This window comes from Staurois parvus, unplaced genomic scaffold, assembly GCF_062004578.1.
Source record: "Staurois parvus isolate SC_StPar_1 unplaced genomic scaffold, SC_StPar_1.0 ptg000432l, whole genome shotgun sequence".
Classification (NCBI taxonomy): domain Eukaryota; kingdom Metazoa; phylum Chordata; class Amphibia; order Anura; family Ranidae; genus Staurois; species Staurois parvus.
In genome coordinates this window covers 5313578-5335276 of record NW_028318228.1, presented here as the reverse complement: position 1 = coordinate 5335276, position 21699 = coordinate 5313578, and positions in this window count along the sequence as shown.

Below are 21699 nucleotides of genomic sequence, written 5' to 3'. Positions count from 1 at the left end.
ATCCAAAAAAAAACCCCAAAAACTTGTCATAAGCAAAATATGTCGGTTATCATAACTTCCCCAATTATTTTAGTTGGCTTCCATGGTGATAAATTGGTTTTCATTATTTCAGAACCCCTGAGCAGGAATAAGTATAGAGATTAGAAATTCTGACTTTTCTCTGCATGCTTGCTCTGGGTCTTAAAATATAAATATTTAAAGAAGTGGATCCAAAATCATTGTTTAATTATGTATGTGTACTAACATCTCCTACAAATCAACTAATCTACTTTTTTCTTTTATAGAATTTAGAATGTGTGATTAATATTAATATCCTCAAAAAAGATAATTTATCAGTATCCAAAAACAAAAATTTTACAAGAAAATTATGTAGGTTACCATAGCCGACCTCTCCTTCTCTTTTTCCTTGCTTCCATGCTGATAAATTGCTTTTTACAATTTCTCAACCACTGGGTAGGAAGAAGTGGACAGATCAGAAAGTTTTCTCTGACCTTCATTTGCACCATGCTCGTTCTGGGCTGTAATATACCAATATTTGAAGAGGTGGATCCAAAAACATCATTTAACTATGTAAGTGCACCAACATCTCCTTCAAATCATAAAATAATATACAAGAACATTTACTTTTTTATCCAATAGAATTTTGGCACATGTATGATTAATATTAATATCATCAAAAAAGAGAATTTATCAGTATCCAAAAACAAAACTTTTTGCAAGAAGATTATGTAGGTTACCATGGCTGACTGCACCATCTTTTTTTCAAGGCTTTCATGCTGATAAATTGATTGTCATCATTTCTGAACCACTGCGCAGGAAGAAGTAGAGAGATCAGAAATATTGGTTGTGATGTGAATGCTCTGTTTTTTTATTGCTCATGTGGATGCTCTTTCTTTATTCTTTCTCTCCTCCCTTTCCTTTCCTCCTATCTGGATTTTGCTTTCTTCCTCCTTTTTCTTATATCACCTATGTGTATACAGTTTGGAGGTCGGGTTCAGGTGGGCCCGCTCTTTCGGGTCTAATGTGAGTATAAACAGCAAAGAGCTATGCATGTCTAATATGTTTTGTTCATATATGACCAATTGGATCAGTAGCATTACCTCTCTACATTTGTTATCCTGATAACTTATACATATATTGGTCACGACCGAGGAGCCACTTTTGTGTTTTTGTTTCTTACTTCTTTGCAACTTTACGTATGTATGTATGTTATGGTGCTAAGAAAAAAGATGTACCCATTCTCTATTCTGAACCTGCACTGTTCATGTTGTACTTGTGTTTAAAAAATCTAATAAAAACGATTTGAAAAGAAATGTTGGTTGTTCTCTGACTTTCATTTGCAGCACGCTTGCTCTGGGTCATAAAATACAAATATTTAAAAAAGTGGATCCAAAAACATCATGTAAACTATATAAATGCACCAACATCGCCGCCAAATTATGACCCAATACACAAGAAAATCAATCATTTGGCTAACAGGATTAACCTCCCTGGCGGTATGATTATGTCAGGAATTTTGTACCAAAAGCGGTACCATTTTTTTGCATGGAAATATGTATTTTTTTTATTGTAGGCCTGTAATTTAGGAATAACTCACTGAAATCTGTACGAACAAGAGTCTAGTAAACATTCCGGATATGATAAAACTTGAAACACGAAATCATAAATTATAATTTAATAAATACTCATAAAAAATAATAATATAATAATAAATTTAATTCAATAATATAATCAAACCAAAAACACTGAAACTTGAAATATAGCGCCAAGTTCGCACATCGCTGAGCAAAGTCGCAAAATCGTTTTCAGTGTCTGACGGTGAATTTCCCCACGAATCATTATCACTCAATTCTGCAAGTAGTTCTGCTTTACTATCGCTGTTCTCTAGCCGGTCTAAAACCGATTTTGACCTAAAGGGACGATTTTTGGATGCCGTGGACATTTCTCAGTTTCCAGCCAGAAAGAACAGTCAAAATGAAGGCAGGGCACAGGACAAAGCACTCGGGACAAAATGTATGTGAAATGCTTTGATACAGGAATGTTTTGCTATGAAATAATCGTTTTAAAAAAAAATGTCATTTTTTTTAAATTTTCAAATTTGCCGCCGGTTCCGGCGCCGTACGTCCCGACGTCACAGGGACCGGAACACGGAAGCCAGATGCCGGCATCGGCCGCAGGAGATGGCCAGGCACGCTGCAGGGGACACATCGTGGGAGCGAAGGACAAGGTAAGCGCTGCAGGGAATCCCTGAGCAACGCCGCATGGTAAGCCCGAGTGTAGCTCAGGGTTACCGCTTTTGGTACTGAAACTTTACCCCGAGAATACCGCCAGGGAGGTTAAGGCACCATTTTAAATAATATTCATATAATAAAAGAAAGATAATTTTTAATAACCAAAAAAAAAAGAAAAATCTGTTATCTCTTTTTATTTTTGCTGTCTTGCATTGTGATAAATTCAGTTTCATAATTTCCAAACCACTGAGCAGAAAGAAGTAGACAGATCAGAAATTCTGACTTTCATTTGCAGCATGGGTGATAGTGATGGGCCGAACCCCCCCCCCCCCCCCCGTTTGGTTCATGGTCAAACATTAAAATCTACCGAAAGTATGACTGTGAACTGCGAACAGGGACAATTCACTAAGCGGTATTTATCACATCTGAGTATGCGGTATGATACTGCACAGCTACTAAAATTCTGCATGAGTTATATTATTAAGTCCTGCTATATTTTAGTAGTGAAGACATTCTTGAATGTTTCAGATTGTAAAAAGAATTACTGGTATTGCCCAGCAATTAAAATATTTTTAAAAAAATGGCTTTAAGGTTCCCCTTCAAAATCCATACCAGACCCTTATCTGAGCATGCAGGTCAGGAAAGGGGGGGTGGGGCAAGTGAGCCCTCCCTCTCCTGAACTTTACCAGGCCACATGCCCTCAACATAGCATGTTGATTAGGACAAGGGCCTCTTCCCCACACCCCCTATGTGAATGAGTATGGCTTACATGCTACCACTACTCTTTCACAAAAAGAGAAGTGTAGTGTAAAAAATGACAGAAAACAGTCCATGACAATTCCCTTATTAAAAACACAAATTGTTCCCCGAAGTAGATCCAATGTCAATCACAATGCCCGCCACCACCACCGACCTGAAAGAAGAAAAAAAAAGCGCTCCGGTCTCGACACTGGCTCCCAGCGTTCGACTTCTAAGCTGGTATGACAGTTCTTAAATACTGCAATGATGTCAGAAGGGGGCTGGGTCACCCCACTCCCTTGTGATGTCATCAAGTGCTGTGATTGGCCAAAGCATTGCACCTGACCTGTGGGGGCGCAGTGCATTGTGGGCGGGCAAACAGCCCACTGACTGCCCTTACAGTTCGTGTGTTCACCGAACACATGAACGGCCCATGTTCGACTCGAACATGAAGCCCAACCCTATTCTGGGTCATAAAATACAAATATTTACGTGGATCCAAAACATCATTTAATTATGTGAGTGCACCAACATTGCCTCCAAATCATGAACTGATACACAAGAAAATCTACTTTATATCTAACAGAATTTAGGCACACATATGATTATTATTAATATAATGAAAAAAAGATAATTTATCAGTATCCAATAAAATCTTTTTACAAGAAAATTATATAGGTTGCCATAACTGACCTCTCCATCTCTTTTTCCTGGCTTCCATGCTGATAAATTGATTTTCAGAATTTTTGAACCACTGAGCAGGAATAATTCTGAATTTTCTCTGCATGCTCACTCTGGGTCATAAAATACAAATATTTAAAGAAATGGATCCAAAAACATAATTTAATATGTAAACGCACCAACATTGTCTCCAAATAATGAACCGATACACAACAAAATCTATCATCAACCTAACAGGATTAAGGCACCATTATAAATAATATTCACATAATAAAAGAAAGATAATTAATTAATAACCAAAAAAAGAACTTGTCACAAAAAAAAATCTGGTGATTATCATTCCTGGCCTCTCCATTTCTTCTTTCTGTCTTGCATGATGATAAATTCAATTTCAGAATTTCCGAACCGCTGAGCATGAAGAAGTAGAGAGATTAGTAATTATGACTTTCATTTGCAGCATGCTTGTTCTGGATTACTGATGAGCCGAACACCCCCCTGTTTGGTTTGCGGTCGGACATTCGAACCACTGAGCAGGAAGAAGTAGGGAGATCAGAAATTCTGACTTTTGTCTGACTTTCATTTACAGCATGCTCGTTCTGGGTCATTAAATACACATATTTAAAGAAGTGTTTCCAAAAACATCATTTAATTATGTAAGTGCACCAACATCGCCTCCAACGATGAACTAATACCCAAGAAAATCTACTTTTTTATCAAACAGAATTAAGAAACATTTATGATTAATATTAATATCATGAAAAAAGATAATTTATTAGCATCCAAAAAAAAGAAAAAACTTTTTAAAAGAAAATTATGTAGGTTACCATGGCTAACCTCTCCATCTCTTTTTCCTGGCTTCCATGCTGAAAAATTGATTTTCATAATTTCTGAACCACTGAGCAGGAAGAAATAGAGAGATCAGAAATTCTAGCTTTTCTCTGACTTTCATTTACAGTCTGCTCGTTCTGGGTCATAAAATACAAAATATTTTAAAAAGTGGATCCAGAAACATCATTTAACTATGTAAATGCACCAAAATTGCCTCCAAATTATGAACTAATTCACAAAAAAATCTATAATTTTATCTATCAGGATTTATGTACGCATATGCATAATATTAATATAATGAAAAAGATCATTTATCAGTATCCAATTAACAAAAAAAAAGAACTTGTCACAAGAAAAATATGTAGATTATCATTGCTGACCTCTTCATCTCTTTTTGCTGGCTTGCATGCTAATGAATTGATTTTCATAATTTCTGAACCACTAAGCAGGAGGAAATAGATCAGAAATTCTGACTTTTCTCTGACTCGTTTACAGCATACTCATTCTGGGTCAAAAAATACAAATATTTAAATTATGTCCATAAACATAATTTAATAATGTAAGATTACACCTTCAAATCATGAATTTATATACAAGAAAATGTATAACTTTATCTAACAGGATTTATGCATATGAATAATATTAATAGAGATGAGCGAAGTATTCAAAAATTCAATTCGGCTGATTCGGCGAATTCGAGGAATAAATTTGATTCGATGCGAATATATTCGCTGCGAATTTAACTTATAAAAAGGGTGTTTCTAGGCTTCAGAGAGCCTTTATATTAGTGCAGAACACTGTACCTTTAATTTAAATGCCCTTGGAGTCTGCTGGGGAAGAGAACTAATACTGTCAGTCAGTATGACATGCAGAAGAGTGCCGTCGATCTTAGAATCACCGCACACTTCACTCATTTGGGCAGTCACGGGGCCAAAACCAGAGTGTGGAGCCACAGTGTAGCGGTGGAGGCAGCAGCAATGGGAGGCCATACAGCACCCTATGACAAAATGGAACCCACCAGCAGTGTGAGGAGACCTGAAAGTGGCACATGGCAGAGTGTGGCGATGGAGACAGCAGCAATGGGAGGCCGTACAGGGACCCATGACACACTCTGGACCTGGCAGCAGCATGAGGAGGCGGTACGGGGGCCCATGGCAGATTACGGGCCTGGCAGCAGCAATGGGAGGCCCGTAATCTGCCAGCACCCTATGACAAAATGGAACCCACCAGCAGTGTGAGGAGACCTGAAAGTGGCACATGGCAGAGTGTGGCGATGGAGACAGCAGCAATGGGAGGCCGTACAGGGACCCATGAGACACTCTAGACCTGGCAGCAGCATGAGGAGGTGGTACGGGGGCCCATGGCAGATTACGGGCCTGGCAGCAGCAATGGGAGGCCCGTAATCTGCCAGCACCCTATGACAAAATGGAACCCACCAGCAGTGTGAGGAGACCTGAAAGTGGCACATGGCAGAGTGTGGCGATGGAGACAGCAGCAATGGGAGTCCGTACAGGGACCCATGACACACTCTGGACCTGGAAGCAGCAAGAGGAGGCGGTACAGGGGCCCATGGCAGAGTGGCGAAGAGTAAGCAGCTTAAATTGAAGGCCATACAGAGGCCTATGTTAAAAAAATTAACATGTTTGGGGCATGATTCATGGCGGATTTAGTCAGTTGTGTCAGGAACTGGTGGTTTGAAATCCAGACTAATCCACGCCTGATTCATTTTCACAAACGTGAGTCTCTCCACACTTTGGGTGGACAGTTGTGTCCTCCGCGGAGTTAAAATACCTCCTGCCGCACTAAACACGCGCTCCGATGCCACGCTACTGGCCGGGCATGACAGCCTTTCAAGGGCAAATTCAGCTAGTTGGGGCCAAAGGTCAAGTTTCGTTGCCCAGTAGTCAAGGGGATTGTCTACCTCGGTTGGCAGGGTGCTGTCCAAGTAGGCCCGAGCCTGTTGTTTGAGGTCCTGCTCCAGGTCCACCTGATGCTGCTGCTGCGGCTGGTTAGTAGTTTCCTCACTGCGCTGGTGAAGAAAGCTACTCATCATCGACTGCAGACTGAGGCAGCTGCTGCTGGTGGAGCTGCCACTGCTCCTACCACCCCACCCCTCCCCTGCTGCCATGGCAGCGGAACGCGAGCGCACAGGGCCCACAGTGTCTGAGGATGGACGTTGGCGCAGAAAGGCAGAGACCAACTGACTACATAGGTGGTTTTTATAGTACTTTATTTTGGCCTCCCTCTCAGCAGGTGTGAAAAAGGCCACCATTTTTGAACGGTAGCGAGGGTCCAACAAGGTGGACAGCCAAAAGTCATCCCTCTGTCTGATGGTTATTATTCGGCTGTCGCTACGCAAGCAACCGAGCATGCTATGGGCCATTTGTGCCAAGGAATGCGAGGGACTCCCTGCCTCCATCTCCACAGCATACTGCCACGGTGCGTCTGGGTCCTCTGTCTCCTCCTCCTCCTCTACCAGATGCTCCTGCTCCTCCACTCCTGTCCGCTGAGTGGAAAAACCACCCATTTCACTCAATAATTCCTGAGCACCAATGTCCTCCTCTACCTCCTCCTCTTCTTCCTGTCCTGCCCCCACAGGGGTCATGTGGCGTTGAGATCTGTGCGCCACGTCTACCGCACCCTGACCAGCCATTGTTAACAGCATTTGTTCCAGGACGTGCAACAGAGGAATGACGTCGTTCATCCCATAGTCCTGCCGACTCACGAATAGCGTGGCCTCCTCAAATGGTCTGAGCAAGCGGCAGGTGTCACGCATGAGCTGCCAATGGCTGACATCTAAGTTACACAGGGGAGTACCTTTATCCGCTTGTAACATCAGGAAATCGGTGATGGCCTTTCGCTGTTCGTAAAGGCGGTCTAACATATGTAGGGTTGAATTCCACCTTGTTGCAACGTCACAGCATGAGGAGTCGGTACGGGGGCCCATGGCAGATTACGGGCCTGGCAGCAGCAATGGGAGGCCCGTAATCTGCCAGCACCCTATGACAAAATGGAACACACCAGCAGTGTGAGGAGACCTGAAAGTGGCACATGGCAGAGTGTGGCGATGGAGACAGCAGCAATGGGAGGCCGTACAGGGACCCATGACAGATTACGGGCCTGGCAGCAGCATGAGGAGGCGGTACAGGGGCCCATGGCAGATTACGGGCCTGGCAGCAGCAATGGGAGGCCCGTAATCTGCCAGCACCCTATGACAAAATGGAACACACCAGCAGTGTGAGGAGACCTGAAAGTGGCACATGGCAGAGTGTGGCGATGGAGACAGCAGCAATGGGAGGCCGTACAGGGACCCATGAGAGACTCTGGACCTGGCAGCAGCATGAGGAGGCGGTACGGGGGCCCATGGCAGATTACGGGCCTGGCAGCAGCAATGGGAGGCCCGTAATCTGCCAGCACCCTATGACAAAATGGAACCCACCAGCAGTGTGAGGAGACCTGAAAGTGGCACATGGCAGAGTGTGGCGATGGAGACAGCAGCAATGGGAGGCCGTACAGGGACCCATGAGAGACTCTGGACCTGGCAGCAGCATGAGGAGGCGGTACAGGGGCCCATGGCAGATTACGGGCCTGGCAGAAGCAATGGGAGGCCCGTAATCTGCCAGCACCCTATGACAAAATGGAACCCACCAGCAGTGTGAGGAGACCTGAAAGTGGCACATGGCAGAGTGTGGCGATGGAGACAGCAGCAATGGGAGGCCGTACAGGGACCCATGAGAGACTCTGGACCTGGCAGCAGCATGAGGAGGCGGTACAGGGGCCCATGACAGATTACGGGCCTGGCAGCAGCATGAGGAGTCGGTACGGGGGCCCATGGCAGATTACGGGCCTGGCAGCAGCAATGGGAGGCCCGTAATCTGCCAGCACCCTATGACAAAATGGAACCCACCAGCAGTGTGAGGAGACCTGAAAGTGGCACATGGCAGAGTGTGGCGATGGAGACAGCAGCAATGGGAGGCCGTACAGGGACCCATGAGAGACTCTGGACATGGCAGCAGCATGAGGAGGCGGTACGGGGGCCCATGGCAGATTACGGGCCTGGCAGCAGCAATGGGAGGCCCGTAATCTGCCAGCACCCTATGACAAAATGGAACACACCAGCAGTGTGAGCAGACCTGAAAGTGGCACATGGCAGAGTGTGGCGATGGAGACAGCAGCAATGGGAGGCCGTACAGGGACCCATGACAGATTACGGGCCTGGCAGCAGCATGAGGAGGTAGTACAGGGGCCCATGGCAGATTACGGGCCTGGCAGCAGCAATGGGAGGCCCGTAATCTGCCAGCACCCTATGACAAAATGGAACACACCAGCAGTGTGAGGAGACCTGAAAGTGGCACATGGCAGAGTGTGGCGATGGAGACAGCAGCAATGGGAGGCCGTACAGGGACCCATGACAGATTACGGGCCTGGCAGCAGCATGAGGAGGTGGTACAGGGGCCCATGGCAGATTATGGGCCTGGCAGCAGCAATGGGAGGCCCGTAATCTGCCAGCACCCTATGACAAAATGGAACACACCAGCAGTGTGAGGAGACCTGAAAGTGGCACATGGCAGAGTGTGGCGATGGAGACAGCAGCAATGGGAGGCCGTACAGGGACCCATGACAGATTACGGGCCTGGCAGCAGCATGAGGAGGCGGTACAGGGGCCCATGGCAGATTACGGGCCTGGCAGCAGCAATGGGAGGCCCGTAATCTGCCAGCACCCTATGACAAAATGGAACACACCAGCAGTGTGAGGAGACCTGAAAGTGGCACATGACAGAGTGTGGCGATGGAGACAGCAGCAATGGGAGGCCGTACAGGGACCCATGACACACTCTGGACCTGGCAGCAGCATGAGGAGGCGGTACGGGGGCCCATGGCAGATTACGGGCCTGGCAGCAGCAATGGGAGGCCCGTAATCTGCCAGCACCCTATGACAAAATGGAACCCACCAGCAGTGTGAGGAGACCTGAAAGTGGCACATGGCAGAGTGTGGCGATGGAGACAGCAGCAATGGGAGGCCGTACAGGGACCCATGAGAGACTCTGGACCTGGCAGCAGCATGAGGAGGCGGTACGGGGGCCCATGGCAGATTACGGGCCTGGCAGCAGCAATGGGAGGCCCGTAATCTGCCAGCACCCTATGACAAAATGGAACACACCAGCAGTGTGAGGAGACCTGAAAGTGGCACATGGCAGAGTGTGGCGATGGAGACAGCAGCAATGGGAGGCCGTACAGGGACCCATGAGAGACTCTGGACCTGGCAGCAGCATGAGGAGGCGGTACGGGGGCCCATGGCAGATTACGGGCCTGGCAGCAGCAATGGGAGGCCCGTAATCTGCCAGCACCCTATGACAAAATGGAACCCACCAGCAGTGTGAGGAGACCTGAAAGTGGCACATGGCAGAGTGTGGCGATGGAGACAGCAGCAATGGGAGGCCGTACAGGGACCCATGACAGATTACGGGCCTGGCAGCAGCATGAGGAGGCGGTACAGGGGCCCATGGCAGATTACGGGCCTGGCAGCAGCAATGGGAGGCCCGTAATCTGCCAGCACCCTATGACAAAATGGAACACACCAGCAGTGTGAGGAGACCTGAAAGTGGCACATGGCAGAGTGTGGCGATGGAGACAGCAGCAATGGGAGGCCGTACAGGGACCCATGACAGATTACGGGCCTGGCAGCAGCATGAGGAGGCGGTACAGGGGCCCATGGCAGATTACGGGCCTGGCAGCAGCAATGGGAGGCCCGTAATCTGCCAGCACCCTATGACAAAATGGAACCCACCAGCAGTGTGAGGAGACCTGAAAGTGGCACATGGCAGAGTGTGGCGATGGAGACAGCAGCAATGGGAGGCCGTACAGGGACCCATGAGAGACTCTGGACCTGGCAGCAGCATGAGGAGGTGGTACAGGGGCCCATGACAGATTACGGGCCTGGCAGCAGCATGAGGAGTCGGTACGGGGGCCCATGGCAGATTACGGGCCTGGCAGCAGCAATGGGAGGCCCGTAATCTGCCAGCACCCTATGACAAAATGGAACCCACCAGCAGTGTGAGGAGACCTGAAAGTGGCACATGGCAGAGTGTGGCGATGGAGACAGCAGCAATGGGAGGCCGTACAGGGACCCATGAGAGACTCTGGACCTGGCAGCAGCATGAGGAGGCGGTACGGGGGCCCATGGCAGATTACGGGCCTGGCAGCAGCAATGGGAGGCCCGTAATCTGCCAGCACCCTATGACAAAATGGAACCCACCAGCAGTGTGAGGAGACCTGAAAGTGGCACATGGCAGAGTGTGGCGATGGAGACAGCAGCAATGGGAGGCCGTACAGGGACCCATGACAGATTACGGGCCTGGCAGCAGCATGAGGAGGCGGTACAGGGGCCCATGGCAGATTACGGGCCTGGCAGCAGCAATGGGAGGACCGTAATCTGCCAGCACCCTATGACAAAATGGAACACACCAGCAGTGTGAGGAGACCTGAAAGTGGCACATGGCAGAGTGTGGCGATGGAGACAGCAGCAATGGGAGGCCGTACAGGGACCCATGACAGATTACGGGCCTGGCAGCAGCATGAGGAGGCGGTACAGGGGCCCATGGCAGATTACGGGCATGGCAGCAGCAATGGGAGACCCGTAATCTGCCAGCACCCTATGACAAAATGGAACCCACCAGCAGTGTGAGGAGACCTGAAAGTGGCACATGGCAGAGTGTGGCGATGGAGACAGCAGCAATGGGAGGCCGTACAGGGACCCATGAGAGACTCTGGACCTGGCAGCAGCATGAGGAGGCGGTACGGGGGCCCATGGCAGATTACGGGCCTGGCAGCAGCAATGGGAGGCCCGTAATCTGCCAGCACCCTATGACAAAATGGAACACACCAGCAGTGTGAGGAGACCTGAAAGTGGCACATGGCAGAGTGTGGCGATGGAGACAGCAGCAATGGGAGGCCGTACAGGGACCCATGAGAGACTCTGGACCTGGCAGCAGCATGAGGAGGCGGTACGGGGGCCCATGGCAGATTACGGGCCTGGCAGCAGCAATGGGAGGCCCGTAATCTGCCAGCACCCTATGACAAAATGGAACCCACCAGCAGTGTGAGGAGACCTGAAAGTGGCACATGGCAGAGTGTGGCGATGGAGACAGCAGCAATGGGAGGCCGTACAGGGACCCATGAGAGACTCTGGACCTGGCAGCAGCATGAGGAGGCGGTACAGGGGCCCATGACAGATTACGGGCCTGGCAGCAGCATGAGGAGTCGGTACGGGGGCCCATGGCAGATTACGGGCCTGGCAGCAGCAATGGGAGGCCCGTAATCTGCCAGCACCCTATGACAAAATGGAACCCACCAGCAGTGTGAGGAGACCTGAAAGTGGCACATGGCAGAGTGTGGCGATGGAGACAGCAGCAATGGGAGGCCGTACAGGGACCCATGAGAGACTCTGGACCTGGCAGCAGCATGAGGAGGCGGTACGGGGGCCCATGGCAGATTACGGGCCTGGCAGCAGCAATGGGAGGCCCGTAATCTGCCAGCACCCTATGACAAAATGGAACCCACCAGCAGTGTGAGGAGACCTGAAAGTGGCACATGGCAGAGTGTGGCGATGAAGACAGCAGCAATGGGAGGCCGTACAGGGACCCATGACAGATTACGGGCCTGGCAGCAGCATGAGGAGGCGGTACAGGGGCCCATGGCAGATTACGGGCCTGGCAGCAGCAATGGGAGGCCCGTAATCTGCCAGCACCCTATGACAAAATGGAACCCACCAGCAGTGTGAGGAGACCTGAAAGTGGCACATGGCAGAGTGTGGCGATGGAGACAGCAGCAATGGGAGGCCGTACAGGGACCCATGAGAGACTCTGGACCTGGCAGCAGCATGAGGAGGCGGTACAGGGGCCCATGGCAGATTACGGGCCTGGCAGCAGCAATGGGAGGCCCGTAATCTGCCAGCACCCTATGACAAAATGCAACACACCAGCAGTGTGAGGAGACCTGAAAGTGGCACATGGCAGAGTGTGGCGATGGAGACAGCAGCAATGGGAGGCCGTACAGGGACCCATGAGAGACTCTGGACCTGGCAGCAGCATGAGGAGGCGGTACGGGGGCCCATGGCAGATTACGGGCCTGGCAGCAGCAATGGGAGGCCCGTAATCTGCCAGCACCCTATGACAAAATGGAACACACCAGCAGTGTGAGGAGACCTGAAAGTGGCACATGGCAGAGTGTGGCGATGGAGACAGCAGCAATGGGAGGCCATACAGGGACCCATGAGAGACTCTGGACCTGGCAGCAGCATGAGGAGGCGGTACGGGGGCCCATGGCAGATTACGGGTCTGGCAGCAGCAATGGGAGGCCCGTAATCTGCCAGCACCCTATGACAAAATGGAACCCACCAGCAGTGTGAGGAGACCTGAAAGTGGCACATGGCAGAGTGTGGCGATGGAGACAGCAGCAATCGGAGGCCGTACAGGGACCCATGAGAGACTCTGGACCTGGCAGCAGCATGAGGAGGCGGTACAGGGGCCCATGACAGATTACGGGCCTGGCAGCAGCATGAGGAGTCGGTACGGGGGCCCATGGCAGATTACGGGCCTGGCAGCAGCAATGGGAGGCCCGTAATCTGCCAGCACCCTATGACAAAATGGAACACACCAGCAGTGTGAGGAGACCTGAAAGTGGCACATGGCAGAGTGTGGTGATGGAGACAGCAGCAATGGGAGGCCGTACAGGGACCCATGAGAGACTCTGGACCTGGCAGCAGCATGAGGAGGCGGTACAGGGGCCCATGGCAGATTACGGGCCTGGCAGCAGCAATGGGAGGCCCGTAATCTGCCAGCACCCTATGACAAAATGGAACCCACCAGCAGTGTGAGGAGACCTGAAAGTGCCACATGGCAGAGTGTGGTGATGGAGACAGCAGCAATGGGAGGCCATACAGGGACCCATGAGAGACTCTGGACCTGGCAGCAGCATGAGGAGGCGGTATAGGGGCCCATGGCAGATTACGGGCCTGGCAGCAGCAATGGGAGGCCCGTAATCTGCCAGCACCCTATGACAAAATGGAACCCACCAGCAGTGTGAGGAGACCTGAAAGTGGCACATGGCAGAGTGTGGCGATGGAGACAGCAGCAATGGGAGGCCGTACAGGGACCCATGAGAGACTCTGGACCTGACAGCAGCATGAGGAGGCGGTACAGGGGCCCATGGCAGATTACGGGCCTGGCAGCAGCAATGGGAGGCCCGTAATCTGCCAGCACCCTATGACAAAATGGAACACACCAGCAGTGTGAGGAGACCTGAAAGTGGCACATGGCAGATGTGGCGATGGAGACAGCAGCAATGGGAGGCCGTACAGGGACCCATGAGAGACTCTGGACCTGGCAGCAGCATGAGGAGGCGGTACGGGGGCCCATGGCAGATTACGGGCCTGGCAGCAGCAATGGGAGGCCCGTAATCTGCCAACACCCTATGACAAAATGGAACCCACCAGCAGTGTGAGGAGACCTGAAAGTGGCACATGGCAGAGTGTGGCGATGGAGACAGCAGCAATGGGAGGCCGTACAGGGACCCATGAGAGACTCTGGACCTGGCAGCAGCATGAGGAGGCGGTACGGGGGCCCATGGCAGATTACGGGCCTGGCAGCAGCAATGGGAGGCCCGTAATCTGCCAGCACCCTATGACAAAATGGAACCCACCAGCAGTGTGAGGAGACCTGAAAGTGGCACATGGCAGAGTGTGGCGATGGAGACAGCAGCAATGGGAGGCCGTACAAGGACCCATGAGAGACTCTGGACCTGGCAGCAGCATGAGGAGGCGGTACAGGGGCCCATGACAGATTACGGGCCTGGCAGCAGCATGAGGAGTCGGTACGGGGGCCCATGGCAGATTACGGGCCTGGCAGCAGCAATGGGAGGCCCGTAATCTGCCAGCACCCTATGACAAAATGGAACCCACCAGCAGTGTGAGGAGACCTGAAAGTGGCACATGGCAGAGTGTGGCGATGGAGACAGCAGCAATGGGAGGCCGTACAGGGACCCATGAGAGACTCTGGACCTGGCAGCAGCATGAGGAGGCGGTACGGGGGCCCATGGCAGATTACGGGCCTGGCAGCAGCAATGGGAGGCCCGTAATCTGCCAGCACCCTATGACAAAATGGAACCCACCAGCAGTGTGAGGAGACCTGAAAGTGGCACATGGCAGAGTGTGGCGATGGAGACAGCAGCAATCGGAGGCCGTACAGGGACCCATGAGAGACTCTGGACCTGGCAGCAGCATGAGGAGGCGGTACAGGGGCCCATGACAGATTACGGGCCTGGCAGCAGCATGAGGAGTCGGTACGGGGGCCCATGGCAGATTACGGGCCTGGCAGCAGCAATGGGAGGCCCGTAATCTGCCAGCACCCTATGACAAAATGGAACACACCAGCAGTGTGAGGAGACCTGAAAGTGGCACATGGCAGAGTGTGGCGATGGAGACAGCAGCAATGGGAGGCCGTACAGGGACCCATGAGAGACTCTGGACCTGGCAGCAGCATGAGGAGGCGGTACGGGGGCCCATGGCAGATTACGGGCCTGGCAGCAGCAATGGGAGGCCCGTAATCTGCCAGCACCCTTTGACAAAATGGAACCCACCAGCAGTGTGAGGAGACCTGAAAGTGGCACATGGCAGAGTGTGGCGATGGAGACAGCAGCAATGGGAGGCCGTACAGGGACCCATGAGAGACTCTGGACCTGGCAGCAGCATGAGGAGGCGGTACGGGGGCCCATGGCAGATTACGGGCCTGGCAGCAGCAATGGGAGGCCCGTAATCTGCCAGCACCCTATGACAAAATGGAACACACCAGCAGTGTGAGGAGACCTGAAAGTGGCACATGGCAGAGTGTGGCGATGGAGACAGCAGCAATGGGAGGCCGTACAGGGACCCATGAGAGACTCTGGACCTGGCAGCAGCATGAGGAGGCGGTACGGGGGCCCATGGCAGATTACGGGCCTGGCAGCAGCAATGGGAGGCCCGTAATCTGCCAGCACCCTATGACAAAATGGAACACACCAGCAGTGTGAGGAGACCTGAAAGTGGCACATGGCAGAGTGTGGCGATGGAGACAGCAGCAATGGGAGGCCGTACAGGGACCCATGAGAGACTCTGGACCTGGCAGCAGCATGAGGAGGCGGTACGGGGGCCCATGGCAGATTACGGGCCTGGCAGCAGCAATGGGAGGCCCGTAATCTGCCAGCACCCTATGACAAAATGGAACACACCAGCAGTGTGAGGAGACCTGAAAGTGGCACATGGCAGAGTGTGGCGATGGAGACAGCAGCAATGGGAGGCCGTACAGGGACCCATGAGAGACTCTGGACCTGGCAGCAGCATGAGGAGGCGGTACAGGGGCCCATGGCAGATTACTGGCCTGGCAGCAGCAATGGGAGGCCCGTAATCTGCCAGCACCCTATGACAAAATGGAACCCACCAGCAGTGTGAGGAGACTTGAAAGTGGCACATGGCAGAGTTAACATGTTTGGGGCATGATTCATGGCGGATTTAGTCAGTTGTGTCAGGAACTGGTGGTTTGAAATCCAGACTAATCCACGCCTGATTCATTTTCACAAACGTGAGTCTCTCCACACTTTGCGTGGACAGTCGTGTCCTCCGCGGAGTTAAAATACCTCCTGCCGCACTAAACACGCGCTCCGATGCCACGCTACTGGCCGGGCATGACAGCCTTTCAAGGGCAAATTCAGCTAGTTGGGGCCAAAGGTCAAGTTTCGTTGCCCAGTAGTCAAGGGGATTGTCTACCTTGGTTGGCAGGGTGCTGTCCAAGTAGGCCCAAGCCTGTTTTTTGAGGTCCTGCTCCAGGTCCACCTGATGCTGCTGCTGCTGTGGCTGGTTAGTAGTTTCCTCACTGCGCTGGTGAAGAAAGCTACTCATCATCGACTGCAGACTGAGGCAGCTGCTGCTGGTGGAGCTGCCACTGCTCCTACCACCCCACCCCTCCCCTGCTGCCATGGCAGCGGAACGCGAGCGCACAGGGCCCACAGTGTCTGAGGATGGACGTTGGCGCAGAAAGGCAGAGACCAACTGACTACATAGGTGGTTTTTATAGTACTTTATTTTGGCCTCCCTCTCAGCAGGTGTGAAAAAGGCCACCATTTTTGAACGGTAGCGAGGGTCCAACAAGGTGGACAGCCAAAAGTCATCCCTCTGTCTGATGGTTATTATTCAGCTGTCGCTACGCAAGCAACCGAGCATGCTATGGGCCATTTGTGCCAAGGAATGCGAGGGACTCCCTGCCTCCATCTCCACAGCATACTGCCACGGTGCGTCTGGGTCCTCTGTCTCCTCCTCCTCCTCCTCTACCAGATGCTCCTGCTCCTCCACTCCTGTCCGCTGAGTGGAAAAACCACCCATTTCACTCAATAATTCCTGAGCACCAATGTCCTCCTCTACCTCCTCCTCTTCTTCCTGTCCTGCCCCCACAGGGGTCATGTGGCGTTGAGATCTGTGCGCCACGTCTACCGCACCCTGACCAGCCATTGCTAACAGCATTTGTTCCAGGACGTGCAACAGAGGAATGACGTCGTTCATCCCATAGTCCTGCCGACTCACGAATAGCTTGGCCTCCTCAAAGGGCCTGAGCAAGCGGCAGGTGTCAGGCATGAGCTGCCAATGGCTGACATCTAAGTTACACAGGGGAGTACCTTTATCCGCTTGTAACATCAGGAAATCGGTGATGGCCTTTCGCTGTTCGTAAAGGCGGTCTAACATATGTAGGGTTGAATTCCACCTTGTTGCAGCGTCGCAGATCAGGCGATGCTGTGGAATTCCGTTCTGCCGCTGCAGCTCAAGGAGGGTGTGCTTTGCGGTGTAGGAATGGCTGAAATGCATGCAAAGTTTATGTGACATTTTAAGGATGTCTTGCAGTGGGATGGTGGATTTTAGGAACCGCTTGACAACCAGATTGAACACGTGAGCCATGCATGGCGCATGGCACAACCTTCCTTGACGCAGAGCAGACACCATGTTCTTTCCATTGTCGGTCAACATGGTTCCGATTTTCAGTTTGCGCGGAGACAGCCATCTGTCGATTTCTCTGTTCATTACACTCAGAAGTTCCTCCCCTGTGTGACTACGTTCGCCAAAGCATACCAGGTGCAGCACAGCGTGACACCGTTGCGCCCTGCACATGTGATATGCCGGTCGGGTAATGGGACTTGGCACGGGGGTGGCGGCTGAGGACACGGCGGAAGAAGAGGTGGTAGAGGTGGACATCTTTGCTGGACCAAGGACGTGCAAACGTGGAGGCAAAAGCGGCGTGACCTGTCCAAGTTGCTGGTGCGGCTGTGCCGGCACCACGTTCACCCAGTGGGCCGTAAATGACATGTACTGTCCCTGACCGTAGTTACAGCTCCACACGTCGGCGCTGCCATGCACTTTGGCAGAGACCGACATGCTCAAAGACTGGCCCACCATCTCTTCTACATGTGAATGCAGGGCTGGCACTGCCTTTTTGGCGAAGAAATGCCGGCTTGGCACTCTCCACCGCGGCTCGGCACAAGCCATCATTTCTCGGAAAGGTGCTGAGTCCACCACTTGGAAAGGGAGGGACTGCAGCACCAGCAACTTGGACAGGAGGACGTTCAGCTTCTGCACCGTCGGGTGCGTGCTCGCAAACTGTTGTCTCTTGGAAACGGATTCCAAGAAAGACTGCTGACGGAATCCGTGAAGAGGAGTAGCAGGAGAAGGAGCATCTGAACGAGCGGAAGATGCCAACGAGCGACAACTCCCCTCAGCAGAGGTGTTGGAGCCTTGACTGGCTGATAGAGGGCGATTGACGTCGGGTGACGGAGCAAGTAACGGAGCGGGTGATGGAGCGGGGGCTGGGGCAGGCAGAACCGCCGTATCTTTATCACGGTTTTCCCAGGCCACCGAATGGCGACGCTGCATATGCTGACGCAACGCTGTAGTCCCAACATGGGCCCCCTGGCCACGCTTGACTTTCTGGCCACATAGTCGACATACGGCTACGTTTACTTCCTCGGGCGGCTTGACGAAAAATTGCCACACCGCCGAGTAGGAAACTTTGCCCCCGCTACTCCTCACTGGCTGACTGCTACTTCCTCCGTGCACACCGGCACCACTACTGGCCGTGGTGGTAGGCTGCAGTGGAGCTGGTGCTCTACTCCATGGCCGTTTGCCTCCACTGACACTGCTGCGACCCTGCTGCCTCCTGGGCAACCCACCGACTGTTTTGCTCGCTGGCAAGCTGGCACCCTCTTCTCCTGATGATGCGGAAGCAATAGCCTGATGACGATGAGGCTGCCAAGTGCGATCAGCCTCATCATCATCAATTAGGGTCTCCGCGTCACTACTAGCCCCCTCGGCTGCGTGTGGGTCAGGAGACAGACCTGTCTCTAGACCGGCTACCGAGCCACTCTCCTCGCCAGTACTTCTTCGCCTGGCTGCTGAAGAGGCGGATGTCTCCCCCCGTTCCTGACCGCCCTCTGTTAGCTCTTCCTCACTGTACAGTGGGGCTGAGCCCACAGCATGCGATACTTCGCTTGGTGAGGGAACACCAAAGGACAGGGGCAGGTAGAGGACACGTGATTTCAGTGGGCTTGCTCCCGGGCCATGCCAACTAACGGTTGTGTCTGACGTACCCACCGACCGTTGGCTGTAGGTGTCAGAGGTGACCTGGGAAGAGGAAGACGACCGAGTCAACCAATCGATTACGGCAGTAACAATTCTGTGTCCCTGAGTAACGATTCTCTGTCCCTGAGTAACAATTCTGTGTCCCTGAGTAACGATTCTGTGTCCCTGAGTAACGATTCTGTGTCCCTGAGTAACAATTCTGTGTCTGTCCCTGAGTAACGATTCTGTGTCCCTGAGTAACGATTCTGTGTGCCTGAGTAACGATTCTGTGTCCCTGAGTAACGATTCTGTGTCCCTGAGTAACAATTCTGTGTCCCTGAGTAACAATTCTGTGTCCCTGAGTAACAATTCTGTGTCCCTGAGTAACAATTCTGTGTCCCTGAGTAACGATTCTGTGTCCCTGAGTAACAATTCTGTGTCTGTCCCTGAGTAACGATTCTGTGTCCCTGAGTAACGATTCTGTGTCCCTGAGTAACGATTCTGTGTCCCTCAGTAACGATTCTGTGTCCCTGAGTAACGATTCTGTGTCCCTGAGTAACGATTCTGTGTCCCTGAGTAACAATTCTGTGTCCCTGAGTAACGATTCTGTGTCCCTGAGTAACGATTCTGTGTCCCTCAGTAACAATTCTGTGTCCCTGAGTAACAATTCTGTGTCCCTGAGTAACGATTCTGTGTCCCTGAGTAACGATTCTGTGTCCCTGAGTAACGATTCTGTGTCCCTGAGTAACAATTCTGTGTCCCTGAGTAACGATTCTGTGTCCCTGAGTAACAATTCTGTGTCCCTGAGTAACAATTCTGTGTCTGTCCCTGAGTAACGATTCTGTGTCCCTGAGTAACAATTCTGTGTCCCTGAGTAACAATTCTGTGTCCCTGAGTAACGATTCTGTGTCCCTGAGTAACGATTCTGTGTCCCTGAGTAACGATTCTGTGGCCCTAAAGTCTCTGTGGCCCTAACTCTGTCCCTAATACAGACAGGTCTGTCTCTCTTGAATGACCGGAGGCTAATGGAGAATTCTAAGATGGCCGCGATTTATAGCTCCACCATTACACAGTGCTGGCTGGCTGGCTGCTGATTGGCTAATGCGATCACATGTCATGAATGAATGCATTATGGGTCAGCGCGCCTTGTCTGCGCGCCTTCCCAGAGATTCCCGCTCCGTCGCCACACATGTCGCTGCCATTTTTGGGAAAATTCGATTCGTGCATCCGAAGTTTGCTAATTTTCGGATTCGGCGCGAATCAAATTTTTCCTAATCTTCGAAACGAATTCCACTTCGTCATATTCGATTCGCTCATCTCTAGTTATATAGGTGGAGTTGTGTAGAGAGGAAGCTGCGGTGTAAGCCTGCATTGTAATAAGTATCTCTCCCTCCTCAGAGCACTCCTCAATCCAGCTCTCTATTGTTCCTCGTATGGACCATAGAAAAAAAAAAGGTATATAGTGTCTTATCATAGATAAAAGAACGACTTTATTGTGCGCCTATTATGCAATCACATTGTGAAAAACAATACATGCTTTTATGATAAAACCGCTGCATGCGGTGGAAACCAGCCTCGTAGGTATGCTTGCACACACTGTCAGTACTCGCCGTATTAGGTAGTCAGATACGTGGTGACATCACTGCCCCTCCCCTGTGACAGTGTAAGGAAAGTGCTGCTGATAACCGGCAACTGTTTTATGCCGTGATCTGTTGTGTCATTGGACACAGCTGATCATGTGTTAAAAGGCCGCTGTGATTGGCCTTTCACCTCATCACGTGATCAGCTGTGTCTATAGGACACAGCAATCATGGAGATCGCTGGGTGTGCGCACCGCTGGGGGCACGCAGGAGGGCGTGTTCTGGGAAGACGTCATATGACGCCCTCCCAAACTGGACAATCGTGCTGTAGCCATTATTCGGGTATAGTATGGTTGGCAAGAGGTTAAAGGATAAATTCATCTTAATAACATGTTACATGTTGCACTCATATTTACAGTGTAACATGTAACATGATACTGTGCACCTTTCCCCAAACTTCCCAGGTCCCCCCTTTGACAGTGGGTGAGGGTTCTTCTCCCCGCACCTGCTGTCACAATTGAGAAACAGCATGACTGTGGGGCAGTTCTGTGAATGAATGAACTACAAGTCCCATCTTCCACCATGGCAGACAGCTTGTAGTTCTCAATAAACGTGAAGGACGCTGATGTGCACCCTCATAGTTTATTATTCTTCCTGCACTTCAGTAATTGTCTGCCCATATGGGAACTACGGGCAGACAGCTGTACTGAAGGAACCCGACATTGCACCCATGATCTACTGATCACAGGTGCAATGCTCTGCAGGCTCCTAAGAAAAAAACCAATACATGCATATGTTTTACTTGCAAAAAAATGTGCATTTATTTTTTAAGTGAACTTGTCTTTTAACTGCCTCAATGTAGCACTTGTACTTATTAGACCTTTTTTCACCACATATCTGAAGACTTCATGATGCTGGTTATTACTAGTTTGGAGAACAAAAATAGACTTTTTTGCTAAGCCACTCCATTTTCTCCTGTTAGGAGTGACATCATTATTAAAAACATAATTTT